Genomic DNA, 22,287 nt, shown 5'->3' with positions numbered 1-22,287 from the left:
CCCGGAATCCTCTGCCGCAAGTGTGAAAGTACCTGTATGACACTGTGTTTGAAACATGTTATGGTTAACATTGTTTAATTTTTTTGATAAAATGAATTGAAAAAAAAAATAGAAAAAATACAGGCAGCTGAAGGCATCTGTGTTGGTCCTGTGTTCATATGTCCCCACATTGCTGAGAAAAATGAGATTTTACTATATGCAAATGAGCCTCTAGGAGCAACAGGGGCGTTGCCATTACTCCTAGAGGCTCTGCTCTCTTTGTAGCTGCCGCACCCTCTGCACTGTGACTGACAGGGCCAGGTGTGATCACATTTACATTGCTTGGTCCTGTCAATCAAAGTGAAGAGGGCGCAGCAGTTGCAGAGAGAGCAGAGCCTCTAGGTGTAATGGCGAGGCCTCCGTTGCTCCTAGAGGGTCATTTGCATATATTAAAACATCATGTTTTTCAGACATTGCGGGCACATATGAACATTGGACCAACACAGATGCCTTCAGCTGCCAACAGGTCAGCCAGTTTCTGTCACGATAGGTAGGTAAGCAGGGAAATAACCAAACACTGGAAAACAAACAGAATAAACAACTAGGCCCAAAAGCAGGGGAGAAAAGGGTCGCCTCCTAGCGATCCCTAAAAGCTTTCCCTAAACTGCTGTGCCCATGTGCATACCCTTAGGGTGGACATGCACATGCCCTCGTGCCTAAACCTGAACACCCTGGGCAAACCCTAAGCAGCAGGGAAAAGGGAAGAGGCAACCTGCTTCTTCAAACCAGGAGGAAGCAAGCGTCTCCCTAGAGGCCTAGATAACACACAAAGGGAAAGGAAGGAGAGGACTTATCTTGAGCAGAGCTGGTGCAGACGATCCACCACAAATCAAGAGCTCCCAGGAAAGAACTATAACCCGCACAGGCCACTGGGAGAAGGAGGAATAAATAGCCTTGCTAATAATCAACCCAGTACACCTGAGGGAAGATGGATCCAGCTCAAACCCAAACCAAAACAAAGAGAAGAATCAGACATGTGCAGCCAGCCTGGCAGATCTCCGCACATTCACAGGGCAAGGCGTGACAGTTTCATACATACAAAACTGCTGGCAGATGCCCTTTTAAACAAGAGATTACAACCTTCACCAATCCCAGTCACTGCCGTTCTACCATTACTTATGGTTCCCGTCTCATCAGGCAGGAAAATACCTGGAGATGCCCTCTCAGGCGCTCACTGGACTAGAATTCACGGTATGTGTGCGGTGCGGTTGCACCACGGCTTTATGATGTGGCACTACCACCAAGTGTGCACCTGGCATAAAGCAGCTTTCAGCCAGATGTAGTGTAATATTTGTTCCCGCCGCACCTCTGGGACAAGCATCCGGTTTTAGTCACGTTTTGTCTGTTTATTAGCAAAATTATTTAGTCATGGAAAATTACGCTCTAAAGCCCAATTATCAGGAAGACGGCATCATCGTTTTCTAGAGAAGGATTTGTTTTTCTGGGGAATGGCAGCGGGCCAGCATTGCACAAATTCCAAGAGACTCCTTGCAAATAAAAAAGGAGAGGGATGAAGTCGGTGACGGTGCGTGGATCCCCATTACCATTAATAACGGGCAGGGGGGTGATAGCACAGCGGTGACTACCAAGGCACAAGGATACAGACGCAGGGCTCGATTATGCCTTTATCTCTCTATAAGAGGGTAATCTTCCATTTCATTTCTAATTAACCGTCTGCTTAATGGCCCAAGTACTATGCAAAGTCAGAAATCTCATTATCTCTCCAGATCCGCTGTTCAGCACTTCCAGCCCCTGGTGGATCTTCATGCCACCAGCAATATTTCTCACCATGGCAGCCCCCCTTCATCCAGGTGCACTTTACAGTGCACTGAGCAGGGTAACATTCCCCGCACTGCGCATGGATTCTACAGTATATGGCTAAAGAGCGCCACCTAGTGGTCACTCTGCCACAGTACACCTCAGCGGAACGAGGAAAATAAGGAAACAATCACATTTACTGCAAATTCATCCGCAGATTAAAAGGTAACTCGGCTCTACTTCGTGTCGTTATTTTGCTGAATAATAATGAATCTCCTCGGTCGTTTACTGAAGGACGCATGCGCTGTAGAATCACTTAGGACTACATTTCCCGACATGCTCCTGTTAGCATCGCGGTGCCTCATGGCGGGATTTCCGTACTATAAAAACTCGCTTTACATCCGTGTATGGTCTTTTAGCATGGCGGTAGCGGCAGGAGTGAGGTACGTCATCTGTCTGTGCACAATCCGGTGCCATCCGTGGTAGGAGGGTACCTTGGGGCCTGTTCTAGGCTTATCTTTAGCTGGAGGTGGCATTATGTTTAGTTGGCAGTGCCACGTGTAGTACTGGGGGTCAATGGGTTATATCTAGAGTTATGATAGCCAACATGTGTCTCTGTTCTTATACTACAACACCCAGCATGCCCTGAAAGCAGAAGCTGAGAGCTGTGGTTTATGTGACCATAGGCTTTTATGGTGGTCATGTGCTTTAAGGGTTATTCCAGGAATGGGTTAATGCCTTTCTGCTGGGTGGGGGCAGACTGTTAGACTGGTAGGGGCCCACTCATCCTAATGGGGTTCTTGTGACCCACCATAGATGGTCCTTTAGTTTGGGGCTGCAGTGTGCCCCTCCACCAATGCTCTGCTCACATGGGACCCCTGTTCTCCTAATTGATTGTCTCAGTGGCTGACCACCCACCCATCACACTTATTACCCATCCTGTAGTTTGGTGGTGATTAAGTTTGAACCCATTGACAGCCTTTCTCCAGGATGTTAGACATGTCTGATCGCTGTGGGATCCAGCCTTTGGGACCCATAGTTGCCTTCAGACAGGGGGGGTTCCACAACCCTTGTCATGCCTGGAGCACCACCTGCATCACCCTCCTGGAGATTGGATGGAGGCTGGCCATGCAGATGACAGATCTCTTGCTTCACTTCTAGCAGGCATGCTTGGTGCATTGGTTTGCATGAAGCCATCTGAGCACGTGTGGCACCTCCATTCATTCTCCACCTGCATGTGGTGCCCAGGAGCAGGTGGACATCTCTTCTGGTGATAAATGTGGGTTGTCACATCTCAGACCTTAATGGTTTGGAAGTATAAGGGTATTCACACCCTCAGTCACATATGATGGGTAGTTCTGCCTGTGTGGATGGCATTAGACGCTTCTTGAACCACATGCATCACATCCCACATATGCTTGCTATCAGCAGGCTCAGGCAATGTCCTCTCGGGGGTAGTGTGGTCGCTCTTGTGAATGATGCAGTTATCGGTGGTACCTGATTTTGCCAGTTTCTTAGTAACCTTAGTGCAATTGTCTGTATTATGTATGTGCACCCCTTATATGTACAGCGCTATGGAATGAATGGCGCTTTAATAATAAATAATAAAAATAACCTGGATTTCTCCTTTTACAGGACAGCTGTGCAGATGTCATTCAAGAAGCATTTTGATCCTGGCTGACACTAAAGCTGGTGAGTTCTGACACCTTCATGGGCCACGGCCTGTCTCCACTGAGCTCCTGGGTATATTGAAATTCAATGTGCCCCACCCTAGCTTCCTTGGCATTGGTCGATTGGGACAAACTCATTAGATGGCTGGCTGCTCCTTCCAAAATTGGCCAGCTTGGAGATTAGTCTGTATGAACCTATCATGGCTTGTTGGAAGCCTTGCACTGCCTCCTTGTACCAGTTGATGTCCATTTTACTGTAGGTTTGACCCAATAAAGTTCCAACAAGCTGCAGTAAAGTAGTTTGGTGGTAACACAAGTCCTGAATTTCCATGCCTTAAGGGCCTATTACACTGCCAATCACAGGGAAAAATATATAACGCATCCTGCACAATATAATTAATTTTGCGGATGTACATGGCTACATTTATAGTCAGAGAATAATGCACTATAATAGATGCAAGTATAACATTTGGACTAAGCACTCACTCTCGATAAAATCTGACACTTGTTCAATACACTTTGATCAAAACACATCTAAGCCCACCTACCAAGCGACAAGGTGGTCTCAATTCAGGCGGGTCCTACGCTAAACCTGCCTATGCCGTTATGCATTTATGTTCAGGAGTGCAGACCCCGCACATATAGTGTAGCTCCTAGTTACCTCCATGTGCAATAGCAACCGGTGGGAGGAGGAGCACACACCTATATGTACCACCATAATCAAGGTCGTCTATTAGATAGGTGGGGTGAAAGTGCACATGAATACTACTCCCAAAATAGGAGCGTATTCACAGGTCCCTGTAATCGTAATCTCATGATGATTCCCTGTCCTGTGGATGACAGAACTTCCTCTAACCAGGATCTCCCTTTAATGGGAGCAGTATATGGCTGCCGGCCGGATCCATGGGCTTAGATCTCAGGTGAATTGGAGCTCTTTACCTGCTGTGCACAAAAAGCTGATGCTTTGTTATCCCTGTCTGAAATGATGAGGACACCAGTACACACTGAGGCTTTTATCATTTTCCAACTTGAGGACAGGATGCCTGATTCTTCTTTTATTTCTCTAGGTGTCTGCTGGTGTGACCAGACATCAAAGAATGCTACTAGAGGTAAGACTACTCCTTATCTGCATGGAGGCCCTATTGACCGCTATGCCTATGTAGTGCAATGATGAGAGTAACCTTTAAATAGCTGGAATTACCGGCAGACTGCAGGTGGTGAGACAGGTCTCTGAGCACACGATGGATGTTACAGCTCATGTTATGTACATGATTTATAATGTACTAACTGTACTCTTGTATCTTTCAGGTATGGGAGCCCTTGTTTCTGAAGAGGCCGGAGGGCATCGCGTGACTGGCAAGGTAACTGGTTTTAATCTGAAGTGATCACAATACTGCTCCTACTACAGGGTCATACTACTCCAGCCGCATTCACACAACTATCAGTCTCTGTGGATCTGCAAAACAGTTACAGGCCGTGTGTTCTGCATTTTGCAGATCAATGTCCATGGTAGAAATGCCTATTCTCTGTAAAAATGGATAAGAATATACAGGTAGGAATGGGCCCTAATTGTGTACTTCTGGGTAGCACTCAGATATATAGCAGCAAGTGGGAAAGGTAGGACTGCAGGATTGTCCCTGCTTGGAAACTTCTGGAATAGATGAGGGTCACATGCTACCATAGCTGAATGGCCAGTTGTGTCCCCAAGTGACATGGCATGTCTGTGGGTTATGTGCCATTTTGCAGAGACATGACTCTGCTGCAACTAGTCATTGGTTGCAGAACTTTATGGGCAGACACTAGAACATAGTGCTGGACAGAGGGAAGTTGGCAGTGGGGACAGGCAATTATGCTTCTGTCCACAGGTCTGGTGGCTGACACCCCTTTTTAAGGTCTAGCTTTTGTCTGAGCGGCAAACACTTGTAATGTACTTTTTCGCGCAGGGATAGTTGTGCAGGCTGGGGCAACTCCCTGGGAAGTTGGTCCCATATTCGGATCTACATGTAATCAAATACTGTGCAAAGCTAGTGACTGGGCTTCTGATCTCCATAACTTTCAGATGGCCCAGATGAAATGCCCAGGATTAGAACTAGACGCCCTCTTGGTTTGTGCAGTGATGAGACTAACCTTAAAAGAGCTGGAATTACCGTCAGATTGTTGGTGGTGATAAAGGTTGATCTGAGCACTTCAGAAGTTGTCTTGACTCTTGGAAACCTGTGGCATAGTTTGTTCCTGGTCTGTGACGTACAAAGAAGGCTATAATGTATTTGTGACCATAGGCTTGTCATAGCTTATCATGGTGGTCATGTGCTTCAAGGGGTATTCCAGGAGTGAGTTAATGCCTTTCTGCTGGATAGGGGCAGACTGGTAGGGATCCCACTCATTCTAATGAGGTTCCTTTGGCTGACCATATAGTCCTTTTAGTTTGGGGCTGCAGTGTGCACCTCCACCAATGCTCTGCTCACATGGGACCACTGTTCTCCTAATTGAAGGTCTCAGTGGCTGACCACCCACCCATCACACTTATTACCCATCCTGTGGTTTGGTGATAGTTAGGTTTTGAGCCCATTGACAGCCTTTCCACAGGATGTTGGAATGTGTCTGATCGCTGTGGGATCCAGCCTTTGGGACCCATATTTACCTTCAGACAGGGGGTTCGACAACCCTCATGCCTGGTGCACCACCTGCATCATCCTTCTGGAGATTGGCTCTCGCTTCACTTCTAGCAGGCATGCCTGGCGAATTGCATGCTTTTGAATAAAGCCATCTGAGCACATATATGGCACCTCCATACATTCTCCACCTGCATGTGGTGCCCAGGAGCAGGTGGACATCTCTTCTGGTGATAAATGTGGGTCATCACACTGTCAGACCTTAATGGTTTGCAAGTATGAGGGTATTCACACTCAATCACATATGGGTAGTTCTACCTGTATGGATGGCATGACAGTTCTTGCACCACATACCTCACATGTGCTTTTGCCAGTTTCTTAGTAACCTGGATTTCTCCTTTTACAGGACAGCTGTGCAGATGTCATTCAAGAAGCATTTTGATCCTGGCTGACACTAAAGCTGGTGAGTTCTGACACCTTCATGGGCAATGACCAGTCTCCACTGAGCTCCTGGGTATATTAAAATTCAATGTGCCCAACCCTAGCTTCTTTGGCATTGGTCGATTTGGACAAACTAATCAGATGGTGGTCTGCTCCTTCCAAAATTGGCCAGCTTGTACATAGGTTCTCATACACAGACTTACCATGGCTTGTTGGAAGTCCCTGCACTGACTCCTTGTACCTGTTGTCAATTTTACCGTAGGTTTGAGCCAATAAATTTACTACAAGCTGCAGTAAAGTAGTCTTGTGGCAACACAAGTCCTGAATTTCCACTTTCATGCCTCAAAGGGAATCGGTCACCTCCATATGGCCATATACAGCACTTACATGGCTCTGTAGCACACCTATACAGGACTGTAATGGTACCTTTGTCTTTAGACTTGCACCAGCAGGAAAAACTGAGTTTTGCAAGTGCCCAGGGGCGGCATTCAGTGTGTAGGTGCCCAGGCTGCTCTGCCTTTTCACTTTACTCCTCCCCAGTCTCTGCCTTTGCCCGCCCTCCAAGTCTCTTGACCTATCGATAGGTCCAGACTTGGAGGGCGGGCAAAGGCAGAGACTGGGGAGGAGTAAAGTGAAAAGAAGGCAGAGCAGCCTGGGCACCTACACACTGACGCCGCCCCTGGGCACTTGCGAGTGCTCATTTGCATATGAAATAAACTTCGTTTTTCCTGCTGGTGCAAGTCTAAAGAAAAGAACAAGGGTACTGTTATAATCCTGTATGTGTGCTACAGAGCCATGTAAGCACTATTTTGCCATATGGAGGTGACAGACTCCCTTTAAGGGCCCATCACACTGCCCAAGCATTGGGCAGATCATTTCTAACAAGCATTCCTCAGAATGCTAATTAGTGATCTGCTATAGTGAAGGTCCTGCTGATGAATGTGGAATGTTCATTCATTGGGTATATGGATCTTTTATGGGTATGAGTGATGGCATTAGAGTGCCCCTCATACTATAGAGGAGATCGCTGCATGTAAATACAGGTCTTCACTGATGAGGAAGTCATTGCTAGGAAGGAATGCTTCCCTCCTGACAATTGTCTGCTCTAAAGGGGCCTTTAGTCTTTGGTAAGATTGAACTTCAGAGGGTTCCAGTAAAATCTTGCTTGGTGCTGCTATGCCACCTATTGATCGGTGGTCACATTTTATATTAACACGCCATACTCTGGGGTAGGAGCATATGGTGCCTCCTATTGACCCTGCTTAAAATCTTTGTAGCTTGCCACCACTAAGGGATCCAGTCTATAGATCCTAAAGGGAATTCTGGTTAGATTAAGTGATCCACTTTCTAACTATCAAATGGTAGGTCCTATACCCCTAAAATGACCAGCATATCAGGTTGAGTGTTCCCTGTTGCTCTTCTCAGACTGGTAGGTGGTACTGAACAGCCCTCAGTGGTTCCATAAAGATGGAGTGGGGGTGCACATGTTCCTAGTGCTGGTCTGTTCACTATGGGGGGTAATCTCAAGATGATTTCCTGTCCTGTGGATGACAGAACTTCATCTAACCAGGATCTCCCTTTAATGGCCTCAATGGGAGCAGTATATGGCTGCCGGCTGGATCCATAGGCTTATTTCTCAGGTGAATTGGAGCTCTTTACCTGCTGTGCACGAAAAGCCGATGATGCTTTGTTATCCCTGTCTGAAATGATGAGGACACCGTACACACTGAGGCTTTTCTTATCATTTTCCAACTTGAGGACAGGATGCCTGATTCTTCTTTATTTTTTTTCTCTCTAGGTGTCTGCTGGTGTGACCAGACATCAAAGAATGCTACTAGAGGTAAGACTACTCCTTAAATGTGCATGGAGGCCCTATTGACCGCTATGCCTATGTTGTTCAATGATGAGAGTAACCTTTAAATAGCTGGAATTACCGGCAGACTGCAGGTGGTGAGACAGGTCTCTGAGCACACGATGGATGTTACAGCTCATGTTATGTACATGATTTATAATGTACTAACTGTACTCTTGTATCTTTCAGGTATGGGAGCCCTTGTTTCTGAAGAGGCCGGAGGGCATCGCAGTGACTGGCAAGGTAACTGGTCTTAATCTGAAGTGATCACAATACTGCTCCTACTACAGGGTCATACTACTTCAGGTGCATTCACACAACTATCAGTCTTTGTGGATCTGCAAAACAGTTACAGGCTGTGTGTGCTGCATTTTTTGCAGATCAATGTCAATGGTAGAAATGCCTATTCTCTGAAAATACAGACAAGAATAGGACATGTTCATAATTTTTTTTTTTGGGGGGGCACAGAATGAAAATACAAATGCGGACAGCACATGGTGTGCTATCGGCATCTTTTGTGGCCATGTTAAAAAATGAATGGGTCCACATCAGATATTCAAAATTGCTGAATGGATGTGAATAGAAAAATATGGGTGTGAATGGGCCCTAATTGTGTGCTTCTGGGTAACACTCAGATATATGGCAGCTCAAAGTAGAAAAGTGGGGAAAGGGACTTCAGGGTTGGGGTACATTCACACTACTGCTAAACTGCAATATCATTAGTTGCACTTATAGACATGGTCTTAAAAGGGTTTGTTCTGCTTTTGTAGACCTGTTTTGTTTACCAGCCTTCACATGGCATACTTTCATGCCTTGTCACAGCTTATTTTGTCCACCACTTTGTCCCTGCTTGGAAACTACTAAAATGGATGAGGGTCACGTGCTACCATAGCTGAATGGCCAGTTGTCCCCAAGTGACATGGCAGTGGCTTATGTGCCATTTTGGGGAGATGTGACTGTTGCAACTAGTCATTGGTTGCAGAAATTTATAGGCACCCCAGAACATGGTGCTGAACAGAGGGAAGTTGGCAGTGGGGACAGGCATGTGTGCTTCCCTCCACAGGCCTGGTGGGTAACCCCCCCCCCCCCCCACTCCCCCTTTAAGGTCTAGCTTTTGTTTGATCGACAAAAACTTGTAATGTACTTTTTCTCACAGGGACTCAAAGCGCAGGGATAGCTGTGCGCCTGGGGTGACTCCCTGGGAAGTTAATCCCATATTCGGGCATCTACATGTAATCAAATACTGGGCTTCTGATCTCCATAACTTTCAGATGGCCCAGATGAAATGCCCAGGATTAGAACTAAACACCCTCTTGGTTTGTGCAGTGATGAGACTAACCTTAAAAGAGCTGGAATTACCGTCAGATTGTTGGTGGTGATAAAGGTTGATCTGAGCACTTCAGAAGTTGTCTTGACTCTTGGAAACCTGTGTCATAGTTTGTTCCTGGACTGTGGAGTACATATAGAAGCTGTTTTTGCGACTTATGTGACTATAGGCTTGTCATAGCTTACCATGGTGGTCATGTTCTTTAAGGGGTATTCCAGGAATGAGTTAATGCCTTTCTGCTGGATAGGGGCAGACTTAGACTGGTAAGAGTCCCACTCATCCTAATGGGGTTCTTGTGACCCACCATAGTCTTAGTTTGGGGCAGCAGTGTGCACTTCCACCAAGTGCTCTGCTGTAGGGCTGAAACTATTACTCTATTTTCAATTGAGTAATACAACACCAACATCATTGCAAATTTTTTAGCATTGAGGATTTTTGTCATGTGACCATGGAGCGGGAGTGAAGCGCTTGCTATTACCGCTCTAGGGTCACCCGCCAGCCTGCATGCTACACTTTCTTCCTGAGCCGACGCTGTGTGATGTCAGTGATGCCTGATTCTTTTTTCTTTTCTAGGTGTCTGCTGGTGCGACCAGACAGCAAAGAATGCTACTAGAGGTAAGACTACTCCTTAATGTGCATGGAAGCTCTATTGACCGCTATACCTATGTAGTGCAATGATGAGATTAACCTTTAAATAGCTGGAATTACCGGCAGACTGCAGGTGGTGAGACAGGTCTCTGAGCACACGATGGATGTTACAGCTCATGTTATGTACATAATTTATAATGTACTAACGGTACTCTTGTATCTTTCAGGTATGGGAGCCCTTGTTTCTGAAGAGGCCAGAGGGCATCGCGTGACTGGCAAGGTAACTGGTTTTAATCTGAAGTGATCACAATACTGCTCCTACTACAGGGTCATACTACTCCAGGTGCATTCACACCACTATCAGTCTTTGTGGATCTGCAAAACAGTTACAGGCCGTGTGCTGCATTTTTTGCAGATCAATGTCCATGGTAGAAATGCCTATTCTCAAAATACTGACAAGAATAGGACATGTTCATAATTTTTTTTTTGTGGGGCCACAGAATGAAAATACAGACAGCACATGGTGTGCTGTCGGCGTCTTTTGCAGCCCCGTTAATATGAATGGGTCCACATCAGGTATGCAAATTTGCTGAATGGATGTGAATAGAAATATGGGTGTGAATGGGCCCTAATTGTGTGCTTCTGGATAACACTCAGATATATGGCAGCACAGTGGGAAAGGTAGGACTGCAGGGTTGGGGTACATTCACACTACTGTTACACTGCAATATCATTAGTTGCACTTATAGACATGGTCTTAAAAGGGTTTGTTGTGCTTTTGTAGACCTGTTTTGTTTACCAGCCTTCACATGGCATACTTTCCTGCTATTTGCCAGCTTATGTCCACCCCTTTGTCCCCGCTTGGAAACTTCTGGAATGGGTGAGGGTCACATGCTACCATAGCTGAATGGCCAGTTGTGTCCCCAAGTGACATGGCATGTCTCTGGGTTGTGCCATTTTGCGGAGACATGACTCTGCTGCAACCAGTCATTGGTTGCAGAAATTTGTAGGCACACCAGAACTTAGTGCTGGACAGAGGGAAGTTGGCAGTGGGGACAGGCAAGTATGCTTCCCTCCACAGGTCTGGTGGGTGACCCTTTAAGGTCTAGCTTTTGTCTGATCAGCAAACACTTGTAATGTACTTTTTCTCATGGACTCAAAGCGCAGGGATAGTTGTGCGGCTGGGGTGACTCCCTGGGAAGTTGGTCCCATATTCGGGGCTCTACATGTAATGAAATAGTGTGCAAAGCTAGTAACTGGGCTTCTGATCTCCATAACTTTCAATGGCCCAGATGAAATGCCCAGGATTAGAACTAGACACCCTCTTGGTTTGTGCAGTGATGAGACTAACCTTAAAAGAGCTGGAATTACCGTCAGATTGTTGGTGGTGATAAAGGTTGATCTGAGCACTTCAGAAGTTGTCTTTACTCTTGGAAACCTGTGGCATAGTCATGGTAGTGGTCCCACTCATTCTAATGGGGTTCCTGTGACTGACCATATAGTCCTTTTTAGTTTGGGGCCGCAGTGTGCACCTCCACCAATGCTCTGCTCACATGGGACCGCTGTTCTCCTAATTGAGGGTCTCAGTGGTTGATTACCCATCCTGTGGTTTGGTGATAGTTAGGTTTTGAGCCCATTGACAGCCTTTCCCTAGGATGTTAGACATGTCTGATCGCTGTGGGATCCAGCCTTTGGGACCCATATTTACCTTCAGACAGGGGGGTTCCACAACCCTCATCATGCCTGGGGCACCACGTGCGTCATCCTTCTGGAGATTGGATGAAGGCCTGCCATGCAGATGACAGATCTCTCGCTTCACTTCTAGCAGGCATGCCTGGCAGATTGCATTGGTTTGAATGGAGCCATCTGAGCACGTGTGGCACCTCCATTCATTCTCCACCTGCATGTGGTGCCCAGGAGCAGGTGGACATCTTTTCTGGTGATAAATGTGGGTCGTCACATCTCAGCAGACATTAATGGTTTGGAAGTATGGGGGTATTGACACTCAGTCACATATGATGGGTAGTTCTGCCTGTATGGATGGCATTAGATGGTTCTTGCACCACATACCTCACATCCCACATTTGCTTGCTATCAGCAGGCTCAGGCAGTGTCCTCTCTTAGGGGTTGTGTGGTCGCTCTTGTGAATGATGCAGTTATCTGTGGTACCTGATTTTGACAGTTTCTTAGTAACCTGGATTTCTCCTTTTACAGGACAGCTGTGCAGATGTCATTCAAGAAGCACTTTGATCCTGGCTGACACTAAAGCTGGTGAGTTCTGACACATTCATGGGCCATGACCTATCTCCACTAAGCTCCTGGATATATTGATAGTGTGCCCAACCCTAGGTTCTTTGGCATTGGTCAATTGGGACAAACTCATTAGATGGCTGACTGGTCCTTCCAAAATTGGCCAGCTTGGACATTACTGTAGGAACCTATCATGGCTTGTTGGAAGCCTTGCACTGACTCCTTTTACCCTGTTGGTGTCAATTTTACCGTAGATTTGAGCCAATAAATTTACTATAAGCTGCAGTAAAGTAGTCTGGTGGTAACACAAGTCCTGAATTTTCACTTTCATGCCTTAAGGGCCTATCACACTGACCAAGCATTGGGCAGATCATTTTTAACAAGCGTTCCTCCGAATTCTCATTAGTGATCTGCTATAGTGAAGGTCCTGCTGATGAATGTGGAATGTACATTCATTGGGTAGATGGCTTATTTATGGGGATGAGTGATGGCAGAGTGTCCCTCCCCATACTATAGAGATCGCTGCATGTAAATACAGGTCTCCTTCACCAATGAGTAAGTCATTGCTAGGGAGGAACACTTCCCTCCTAATTGTCTCCTCTAAAGGGGCCTTTAGTCTTTGGTAAGATTGAACTTTACTTTTGAGGCTTCCAGTAACATCTTGCTTGGTGCTGCTATGCCACCTATTGATCTGTGGTCACATCTTATATTAACACGCCATACTCTTTGGGATAGGAGCATATGGTGCCTCCTACTGGCCCTGCTTAAAATCTTTGTAGCTTGTCACTACTAAGGGATCCAGTCTATTGACCCTAAAGGGAATTCTGGTTAGATTAAGTGATCCCCTGTCTAACTATTAAATGGTGGGCCTCCATCTGCTGGACCTCCGCTATCTTGAGAATGGTGGTCCTGTATCCCTAAAATGACCATATCAGGTTGAGTGTTCTCTGTTGCTCTTCGACTGGTAGATGGCACAGAACAGCCCTCAGCAGTTCCATAGAGATGGAGTGGAGCACCTAGTGCTGGTTTGTTCACTATGGTGGGGTACAGGTCCCTGTACTCGTAATCTTATGATGATTCTCTGTCCTGTGGGTGACAGAACTCCATCTCACCAGGATCTCCCTTTAATGGCCTCAATGGGAGCAGTATATGGCTGCCGGCTGGATCCATAGGCTTATTTCTCAGGTGAATTGGAGCTCTTTACCTGCTGTGCACGAAAAGCCGATGATGCTTTGTTATCCCTGTCTGAAATGATGAGGACACCGTACACACTGAGGCTTTTCTTATTTTCTAACTTGAGGACAGGATGCCTGATATTTTATTTTTTCTCTCTAGGTGTCTGCTGGTGTGACCAGACATCAAAGAATGCTACTAGAGGTAAGACTACTCCTTAAATGTGCATGGAAGCCCTATTGACCGCTATGCCTATGTAGTGCAATGATGAGATTAACCTTTAAATAGCTGGAATTACCGGCAGACTGCAGGTGGTGAGACAGGTCTCTGAGCACACGATGGATGTTACAGCTCATGTTATGTACATGATTTATAATGTACTAACTGTACTCTTGTATCTTTCAGGTATGGGAGCCCTTGTTTCTGAAGAGGCCGGAGGGCATCGAGTGACTGGCAAGGTAACTTGTTTTAATCTGAAGTGATCACAATACTGCTCCTACTACAGGGTCATACTACTTCAGGTGCATTCACACAACTATCAGTCTCTGTGGATCTGCAAAACAATTGCAGGCTGTGTGTTCTGCATTTTGCAGATCAATGTCCATGGTAAAAATGCCTATTCTCTGCAAAAACAGATAAGAATAGGACATGTTCATATTTTTTTTGTGGGGCCACAGAATGAAAATACAGATGCGCACAGCACATGGTGTGCTGTCAGCGTCTTTTGCGGCCGTGTTGAAATGAATGGGTCCACATCAGATATTTAAAATTGCTGAGTGGGTGTGAATATAAAAATATGGGTGTGAATGGGCTGTAATTGTGTGCTTCTGGGTAACACTCAGATATGTCAGCAAGTGGGAAAGGTAGGACTGCAGGGTTAGGTTATGTTCACACTACTGTTAAACTGCAATATCATTAGCTGCACTTGGTCTTAAAAGGGTTTGTTCTGCTTTTGTAGTTTTTTTTTTTTTTTAACCAACCTTCAAGCCTTCACATGGCATACTTTCCTGCTATGTCACAGCTATGTCCCTGCTTGGAAACTTCTGAAATGAGTGAGGGTCATATGCTACCATAGCTGAATGGAGTTGTCCCAAAGTGACATAGCATGTCAGTGGGTTGCCACTTTGTGGAGATGTGATTGTTGTAACCAGTCATTGGTTGCCCAATAATTTCTGCAGACACCAGAACATAGTGCTGGACAGAGGGAAGTTGGCAGTGGGGACAGGCAAGTTATGTTTCCCTCCACAGGCCTGGTGGGTGACCCCCACCCCCCCTTTAAGGTCTAGCTTTTGTCTGAGCGACAAACACTTGTAATGTACTTTTTCTCACAGGGACTCAAAGCACAGGGATAGTTGTGCAGCTGGGGTGACTCCCTGGGAAGTTGGTCCCATACCTACATGTAATCAAATACTGTGCAAAGCTAGTGACTGGGCTTCTGATCTCCATAACTTTCAGATGGCCCAGATGAAATGCCCAGGATTAGAACTAGACACCCTCTTGGTTTGTGCAGTGATGAGACTAACCTTAAAAGAGCTGGAATTACCGTCAGATTGTTGGTGGTGATAAAGGTTGATCTGAGCACTTCAGAAGTTGTCTTGACTCTTGGACACCTGTGGCATAGTTTGTTCCTGGACTGTGGAGTACATATAGAAGGCTATAATGTACAGTGGAGTTGTATTCTCAGATAACTAACTGCAGTTCTTATTTGTTTTTTAGGTTTGATTTGGTTCTGTACTCGGTAAGTTCACTAGTTTTAACTGCTCTTTCTACCTGCTTTCACTTGAGAGCATACACTCTAGGCTAGTGGCGGGTAGCCTAGCGTATTATGGGCACCAGATGCAGCCATCACTCTGGACATCACTTGGTCACAAGTAGGGATAAGCAAATCTACTTTGGATGATGCATCCAAAGTCAATTCGCATAACTGTTCCAATACTGTACAGAGCGAGCACTCTGTACAGCATGGATGTCAAACTCATGGCCCTCCAGATGTTGCAAAACTACAACTCCCATCATTCCCTGATAGCTGTAGTATGCCCAGGCATGATGGGAGTTGTAGTTTTGCAACAGCTGGAGGGCCACGAGTTTGACATCCCTGCTGTATAGTATTGGCTATGAGCTGGTCATTACCCAAAGTCTCATGAGACTTCACGACGTAATTTCAGAAATTGATTTCTTCTGTAAAAAAAGTATAAGGACACTTCCTGCAGCTGAGCATAACTGTCCATCCAGGTGCAGTTCTTTAAAGATGGAGCCGATGCCTTAGATCAGTGATGGCTAACCTTGGCACTCAAACTGGTAAAACTACAACTCCCAAGATGCCCCCCTTGCTTGGCTGCTCTCAGAACTGTATAGAAATAAATAGAGCATGCTGGGAGTTGTAGTTTCACCACAGCTGGAGTGCCAAGGTTAGCCTTCATTGCCTTAGATGTTTTACATAGCAGGCACACAGAGGCAGTGTCCTCAATCGGCAATGAACCTGATTGCAGGCATTTAAACCCTCATTCTGTTACAAATTGACAGCAGCATCTGAGCACTGTAACCTTAGGGGTGCTGCACTCCTGGGTCCCAAACAGCAGCCCTGTTTGCTGTGGTAGCATTGAGCCTGATCGCGGCTCCTATGCCTACCATACAATGTTTCTGCCTGAGGCTCCATAGGAACATAAACTGCCCTGGGCTGTAGTGGTACTTCATTGCAGTCTGGCACAAGCCATCAGAGAATTGCATATTAAAGAGCCCTGTGGGGATAGGTGTTATAAAAATCAAATGACCCTTATCAAACAATAAAAAAATAAAAAATCACCACATCCCAAAATGCCAATACTATTAAAATATTAACTTATTAATCGCTAAGAAAAGTGTCTGATTCACTGTTCATCACTTTAACCCTTAAAGAGGACCTTTCACCGATCCTAACATTGTGAACTAAGAATACAGACATGGAGATTATCCCTGGGCGCCGCTCCGTTCTCCTGCTATGCCCTCCTGTATCTTGGGTCACTAAGTTATAGTAGGCGGAGTCTGCCCTTGTTCTGCTGGCCAATCGCATTGCAGAGCTCACAGCCTGGGAGAAAATAACCTCCCAGGCTGTGAGCTCTGTGCTGCGATTGGCCAGCATTACAAGGGCAGACTCCGCCTACTATAACTTAGTGACCCAAGATACAGGAGGGCATAGCAGGAGAACAGAGCGGCGCCCAGGGATAAGTGCAGTGAGATCCCCGGGCGCTGCTCTCCATGTCTGTATTCTTGGTTCACAATGTCAGGATCAGTGAAAGGTCCTCTTTAAAATTGAATAGTGATCACAATGACGCTCTAATGGTGGTAAACTGCAGAGCACCCTCAGCACTCTAGTTGAATGTTTTGTATGAGAACATGACAATACACTTTCGCTGTAATTGTAGTGATCTGCAGAATAAAGGTAATGGGTCAGTTTTACTGCATATGGAACACTATATAAAAACAAAACCCAAACTCCAGCACATTTGGAATTTTTCAGCATCTCAATGCATCATATAAAATATTAAATGGTGCCATATGGGAAGTAAAAAGCAGAAGCTAAAACAAAAATTTGCCTGGTCCTTATGGGGTTAACCTGTGCTAGATCTAAAAACAGCCAAGTGAGCCTATTACTAATCACTGAAGGTCACACTTCTCAGCTTGCAGATAAAGGAGGTAAAGCTGGAGATGGGCACCTTAGGGGGCCATCAACTAAAACTATAGTGCTCCACTTGTAACATGGTCACCCCGTAACTTTGGTTGACACAGGATGAGACCAGGATTATAGGAAGTGCCGTCAGATGCGATAACTGACGAATAACTATTCCTGCTGATTGTCACCATCTCTGTAAAATCCAGATGACTGTCATATCCTGGTTCCATGCCTTTACACTTGTGTTTTTTTTTTTTTTAAGATGCCATATCCCTTTCAAGTCTTTGCTGCATGTGAAGGAAAACGTATGGCGCTGATCAGGTAAGAACTATGCTGTGGGGGATTTATGCAGTGTGGAGAGCCTGTGATGTTTGTTATCCCTGTCTGACATGTTATACATGAAGACACTCTACTACTGAGGCCTCTGCAAATCAATGGCTGGTTCTCTGTAGCAGTTGTGCTACGTACTCTGCATGTCTTGTGTGGTAAAAGGGATTGTCCAAGGGTTAAAGTCCACACTTGACATGTTTTTCTAGCTGCCATTTTGGGGTGTCTTCCCACTATGCAGATTATTGCAGAAGTTTCTGAAACGAGAAACTCTCTCCCGTCATCTGAATGGGGCCTGCTAAAAACCATGTGCTTGCTGCTATAACCCCATTCAGAATAATGGATCTGTTAAAGGGAACCTGTCATGTGGATATTTGATTATAATCTAACTAAATATATACAATCATTAACTACTAAAAAGTGCATTAGATGTATTCACTTACTGGTGTGCCAGATGGTTACCTCATAATATACACACAGATGCAGCATGCTAATGAGCTGATTTGAGTCCAGCGTGATGTCATTGAGTCCAGCGTATATTTAATTCAGAGCTATAGCCACTCCCCTGCCCACCTGCTGCTGGTTTATATGGAAAGTCATTCAGCAGGTGGGTGGGGAGAATCAGGAGCTCATGAATATTCAGGACTCATCAGCTGGAGCTTTTCAATACAAGATGTTGGCAGATTGACTGGGTCAATTAAAGAAGGTGACCCAGCATTTTGCTAAAAGAATCAGTCACTTATTTATGTTGCCCTTAGTTAGGACACCATAAAACTGACAGGTTCCCTTTTAAGTTTCTGCAACAATTTGCCATGTGAAGGCACCCTTGGACTCAATCTAAGGAAGTGTGCTGATGTGGTAGTCTTGCCCCCTGTAATGTGTAGTACAGTTATTGCCTTATGATTAAAATTTCTAGACTTGGCAGTGCTTGCCCATTATATCTAGGTCACAAGCACTTCCAGGGATCAAATGTGATCCTAGCCTGGTTTCAACCCACAATGCACATGGGTTGCCTGTATAAATTGTGGGGTAAAACCAGGCTAGAATCATGTGTCCCAATGATCTGCACATGATCCTGGAAGTGCCTGTGACCTAATTAGACCAGGGAGTGCAGCACTCACCTGGTAGGGGTGATAATTATAAGCCAATACCTGTAATGCACATCACAGGAGCCAGGTGAGAAAACTGCCTCTTTAATCGCCTGGCCTTTGGGAAAAGCACTTAAAAGTTCTGCCGGAGCATGGGGGAGTCTGGAAAAAAATATGCAAAATCTGCATTCACGGCCATCCTGATTTCAAACAACGATGTCTTCCCATGGAGCTTTCAAACAAGGCAAAGCCCATTTTAGCTGCTACCTATCTAGAGATACACAAGCGGCTAAAACAGCCAGCCCCTTTAGTCTGGAGGGCAAGCAGTTGTGGTGCTGGCAGCATGAAAAAATAAAATAGACATAAATTGGGAATCATTGTGCTGACCCGCTTATGGTTGTTTATACTAAACAGTGAATGCTGTAAAATGTAAATTGCGGTTTCTTTTCCCCTAAAATAGTTGTTTAATACATTACTAAATGGTTTCTTAAACAACTAATCCCACAAAATAAAACAAATTGTTATGACTGCTGAAACACAAAGGGGAAATGTCACTGGTCCTTAAAGGGGTTGTCCGGGTTCAGAGCTGAACCCAGACATCCCTCCATTTTCACCCAGGCAGCCCCCCTGACAGGAGGATCGGAGCAGTTCATGCTCCGATGCTCTCCTTTGCCCTGCGCTAAATCGTGCAGGGCAAAGGCATTTTAGGACTTCCGGTGACGTATCGGGGCTCTCCATGGGGCTGACAGGAACCCCAGTGACGTCACTGGCACTGAACACACTGCCGGGCGGAAGTTACCGCCCAGCAGTGTGTTATTGAAAACAAAAGGGCACGGGAGCACATCGGAGCATGAGATGCTCCGATGCCTCAGGGGGCTGCCGGGGTGAAAAAATAAGGGTATGTCCGGGTTCAGAGCTGAACCCGGACAACCCCTTTAAGGCTTAAATTGGTATTTCACCCAATCGTTCCCTGAGTTGTGCTCCAAGGTATGCGTCCAAAAATCTACAATAGTGAAATTTTGGGAGGGTTTTCCCCTTTTAGGGTCATTCAAATGTCCTTGTGTGTTTTGCAAATCCGCAAAACAGACACTGACAATGTGCATTCCATGGACCGCACATCGCCGGCATTCTATAGAAAATGCCTAATCTTGTCTGCAATTGCAGACAATAGGATTTAAAAAAAAAATAATTAAAAATCCAGGACCCAGAAGTGCAGATCTGCAATTCTGGATCTGGGCAGCACATCGTGTGGCCCCATAGAAATGAATGGGTCTGCAATTCTGTTCCGGAAAATGCAGAACAAAATTGTGGACGTGTGAATGGGCCTTACTGTTGAGTGCCCAAGTAGGGGCATCCCTATGATGTGGACCTGGGTTCACCCTGATGAGACAAGCCTTTAACATGCAGATCTTGCATAACAAGTCCACTTGCCATGCTGCATTTTCATTAAAGGGGTATTATAGTCCTACTGCCATCTGTGGGTCTCCCATAGAAATGGAGGGGATATGCACTAGCCCAACCAGCTGTTTCATTTTTTTTTTTTTTAAAAGGCTGCAGGGGTATGGGCTCCCAATCGTAGGACCCCCACCAGTCTGTTATCCATACCCCTTTAATGTAGTATTACTTGGAAACCATGCTGTCAGTCATGTAAAGTTCCTTGCTTTTCCTGCAGTTCTAACAACCCTTTTCTTCCTAGATGGAGCGCTCCAGCTTGACTGAATGTTTACTGATCATGAAGTTGGATCTTTGACTTGATTCCTCTAATAGATTATCAAACCACAAAGATTTGTGCAGAATGCAACCAGTCACAATGTAACTTGTACATAGAATTGAATAAACATTTCTTAACTAGTCCTTGTGTTCATGAAGTATGTGATCAAATGGCTTTCCCAGGAATTAATGGGAGCTGATCTGTGAACTTTGTTAAAGATCTGGGGCATGAAGTGACAGGTTCGGAGGGTTTGGCACCTCTTTGGATATCATGTGCTAGGGTTTACACCTCTTCACCAGTGAAGGTTGTCTCTTGGGCTGCAGTGGCCTCACCCATCACTAGGACTGCTTGTGCTCATTTGTTGATGGCATTAGAAAATTGCATATGGGAGAAGGCTTGCACAAAATACTCACCAGAAAACTGATGCACAGCACTTGCACGCAGATTCATCAAGTCGATTCACTCATCCCTAGTTGAAACAATTCCATAAAGAGTATTGCGCTCACCAGTAAAATGCACAAATACTCTATTGGTTTCTAATCTACAAAAAATTGCTTACACATGGGTGCAGGATTGCAGGTTCCTTCACATGATTGGTGCCCAATAGTTTGTCCAGGAGCTTATGTCCAAGAGATGAAGACAATTGGTGCCACCTGACATGTGCCTTGTATGGGTAAGGTAAAGGGGCAGATTTACTAAAGGCTGGCATTTCATATGCCAGTCTTGGGGGGGAAATAGTAGTGTGGAGTGACCATGCTAAACTTATTAAGCAGGGCTTACCTCTTAATAAACTTGTATTGCTTGCCAAAATTACTGTAAAATCCACTCTACTCTAGCTAACAGGTTTCAGTTACTTGGTGTTGGGTGGAGGATGGCCTAGCCTTTTCACTAGGCCCAACAGTTTAAAAAGTGACCTGTAGGTGGTTAATAGTGTATAGCAGCATGATTGTACTGCAAATTGTGTTCTGTACAAAATGGTAGCAAAAAACCTGCAACAATTAAAATTTACTTGGCTTTGCACTTTTTTTAAACTTGTTTTATTGAAGTTTAACAAATAAGGCATGTTACAATAGAGCATTGTGGGATAAATCCCACATTGCATACACTGACATGATGGAGCTTTTAGAATCCTACAGCAGATATAAGAAAGATCTATTCTTAATCAGAGGTAAGTAGCATGTATGATAAAGCAATAATCCAGAACCCGAGAGCAGCACATTATTATACAGCAGATGTGTGAACAATATCAGCCAGAGTGCATGCAGGCATTGTGTAAAGTTAGATGAGCACCACTCTCCCCACATCTTGTGAAACTTTTGTGGCAATTTTCTGTGGATAATTACAATCTTGTTCCATACTCACAGGGTGATTGACCAGTGATTCCCACTGCCTTAGTGTGGGTGCTCGATCAGCCACCTCAAGGCAATTGCTTTTCTAGCAAAGAATAGTCTCACTCAGGAACACCCTGTGATAATGCCCCCAAATCTCCATCTAATATACCCAGAACACAAATTTTAGGGCACAGTGGTACTGCAGAGGGGACCAGAGTTGTCAATACCTCAATCACTTCTCACCAGAAGCCTCAAGTGTGTAACCCCACATCAGGTGCCAAAAATCAGCGTTATCCTCTAAGCATCTGTGACATCTATAGTGTGGTAATCTACAAATTTTGTGTAGCCTAGTGGGTGTAAGGTAACTTCTATGCAGAATAAACAGCTGACTCAACCTATTAGTTGATGGAGAAACCTTCAATGGGGCCATTAAGGCTTCATTCCAATCATCCAGCTGTCAGACTGTATTGA

At 45.3% G+C, this 22,287-nt stretch overlaps 1 long non-coding RNA gene and 11 other non-coding genes across 12 annotated transcripts; all 12 read left to right on the top strand.

Moving 5' to 3' along the window:
• The first annotated feature begins 2,190 nt into the window (after nt 1-2,190).
• On the top strand, nt 2,191-20,625 carry LOC122940811. Its single transcript, XR_006390386.1, has 13 exons — nt 2,191-2,240; nt 3,433-3,489; nt 4,535-4,576; nt 4,776-4,828; nt 6,486-6,542; nt 8,319-8,360; nt 10,515-10,567; nt 12,502-12,558; nt 13,873-13,914; nt 14,116-14,168; nt 15,427-15,448; nt 17,622-17,680; nt 20,471-20,625. It is a non-coding gene; the product is annotated as an uncharacterized LOC122940811 (long non-coding RNA).
• On the top strand, nt 4,633-4,703 carry LOC122942939. Its single transcript, XR_006390778.1, has one exon. It is a non-coding gene; the product is annotated as a small nucleolar RNA SNORD65 (small nucleolar RNA).
• On the top strand, nt 5,579-5,651 carry LOC122942944. The gene has a single exon (XR_006390783.1). It is a non-coding gene; the product is annotated as a small nucleolar RNA SNORD65 (small nucleolar RNA).
• On the top strand, nt 8,192-8,257 carry LOC122942932. The gene has a single exon (XR_006390771.1). It is a non-coding gene; the product is annotated as a small nucleolar RNA R38 (small nucleolar RNA).
• LOC122942938 lies at nt 8,419-8,489 on the top strand. The gene has a single exon (XR_006390777.1). It is a non-coding gene; the product is annotated as a small nucleolar RNA SNORD65 (small nucleolar RNA).
• Nucleotides 9,696-9,768, top strand: LOC122942943. The gene has a single exon (XR_006390782.1). It is a non-coding gene; the product is annotated as a small nucleolar RNA SNORD65 (small nucleolar RNA).
• On the top strand, nt 10,372-10,442 carry LOC122942937. The gene has a single exon (XR_006390776.1). It is a non-coding gene; the product is annotated as a small nucleolar RNA SNORD65 (small nucleolar RNA).
• LOC122942941 lies at nt 11,623-11,695 on the top strand. Its single transcript, XR_006390780.1, has one exon. It is a non-coding gene; the product is annotated as a small nucleolar RNA SNORD65 (small nucleolar RNA).
• Nucleotides 13,754-13,819, top strand: LOC122942930. The gene has a single exon (XR_006390768.1). It is a non-coding gene; the product is annotated as a small nucleolar RNA R38 (small nucleolar RNA).
• On the top strand, nt 13,973-14,043 carry LOC122942936. The gene has a single exon (XR_006390775.1). It is a non-coding gene; the product is annotated as a small nucleolar RNA SNORD65 (small nucleolar RNA).
• LOC122942940 lies at nt 15,218-15,290 on the top strand. The gene has a single exon (XR_006390779.1). It is a non-coding gene; the product is annotated as a small nucleolar RNA SNORD65 (small nucleolar RNA).
• Nucleotides 17,470-17,542, top strand: LOC122942934. Its single transcript, XR_006390773.1, has one exon. It is a non-coding gene; the product is annotated as a small nucleolar RNA SNORD49 (small nucleolar RNA).
• Nucleotides 20,626-22,287: the final 1,662 nt, after the last annotated feature.

This window comes from Bufo gargarizans, chromosome 6, assembly GCF_014858855.1.
Source record: "Bufo gargarizans isolate SCDJY-AF-19 chromosome 6, ASM1485885v1, whole genome shotgun sequence".
NCBI lineage: Eukaryota > Metazoa > Chordata > Amphibia > Anura > Bufonidae > Bufo > Bufo gargarizans.
The sequence above is the reverse complement of the archived record's forward strand: the minus strand, read 5'-3'. Positions and strand labels throughout refer to the sequence as shown.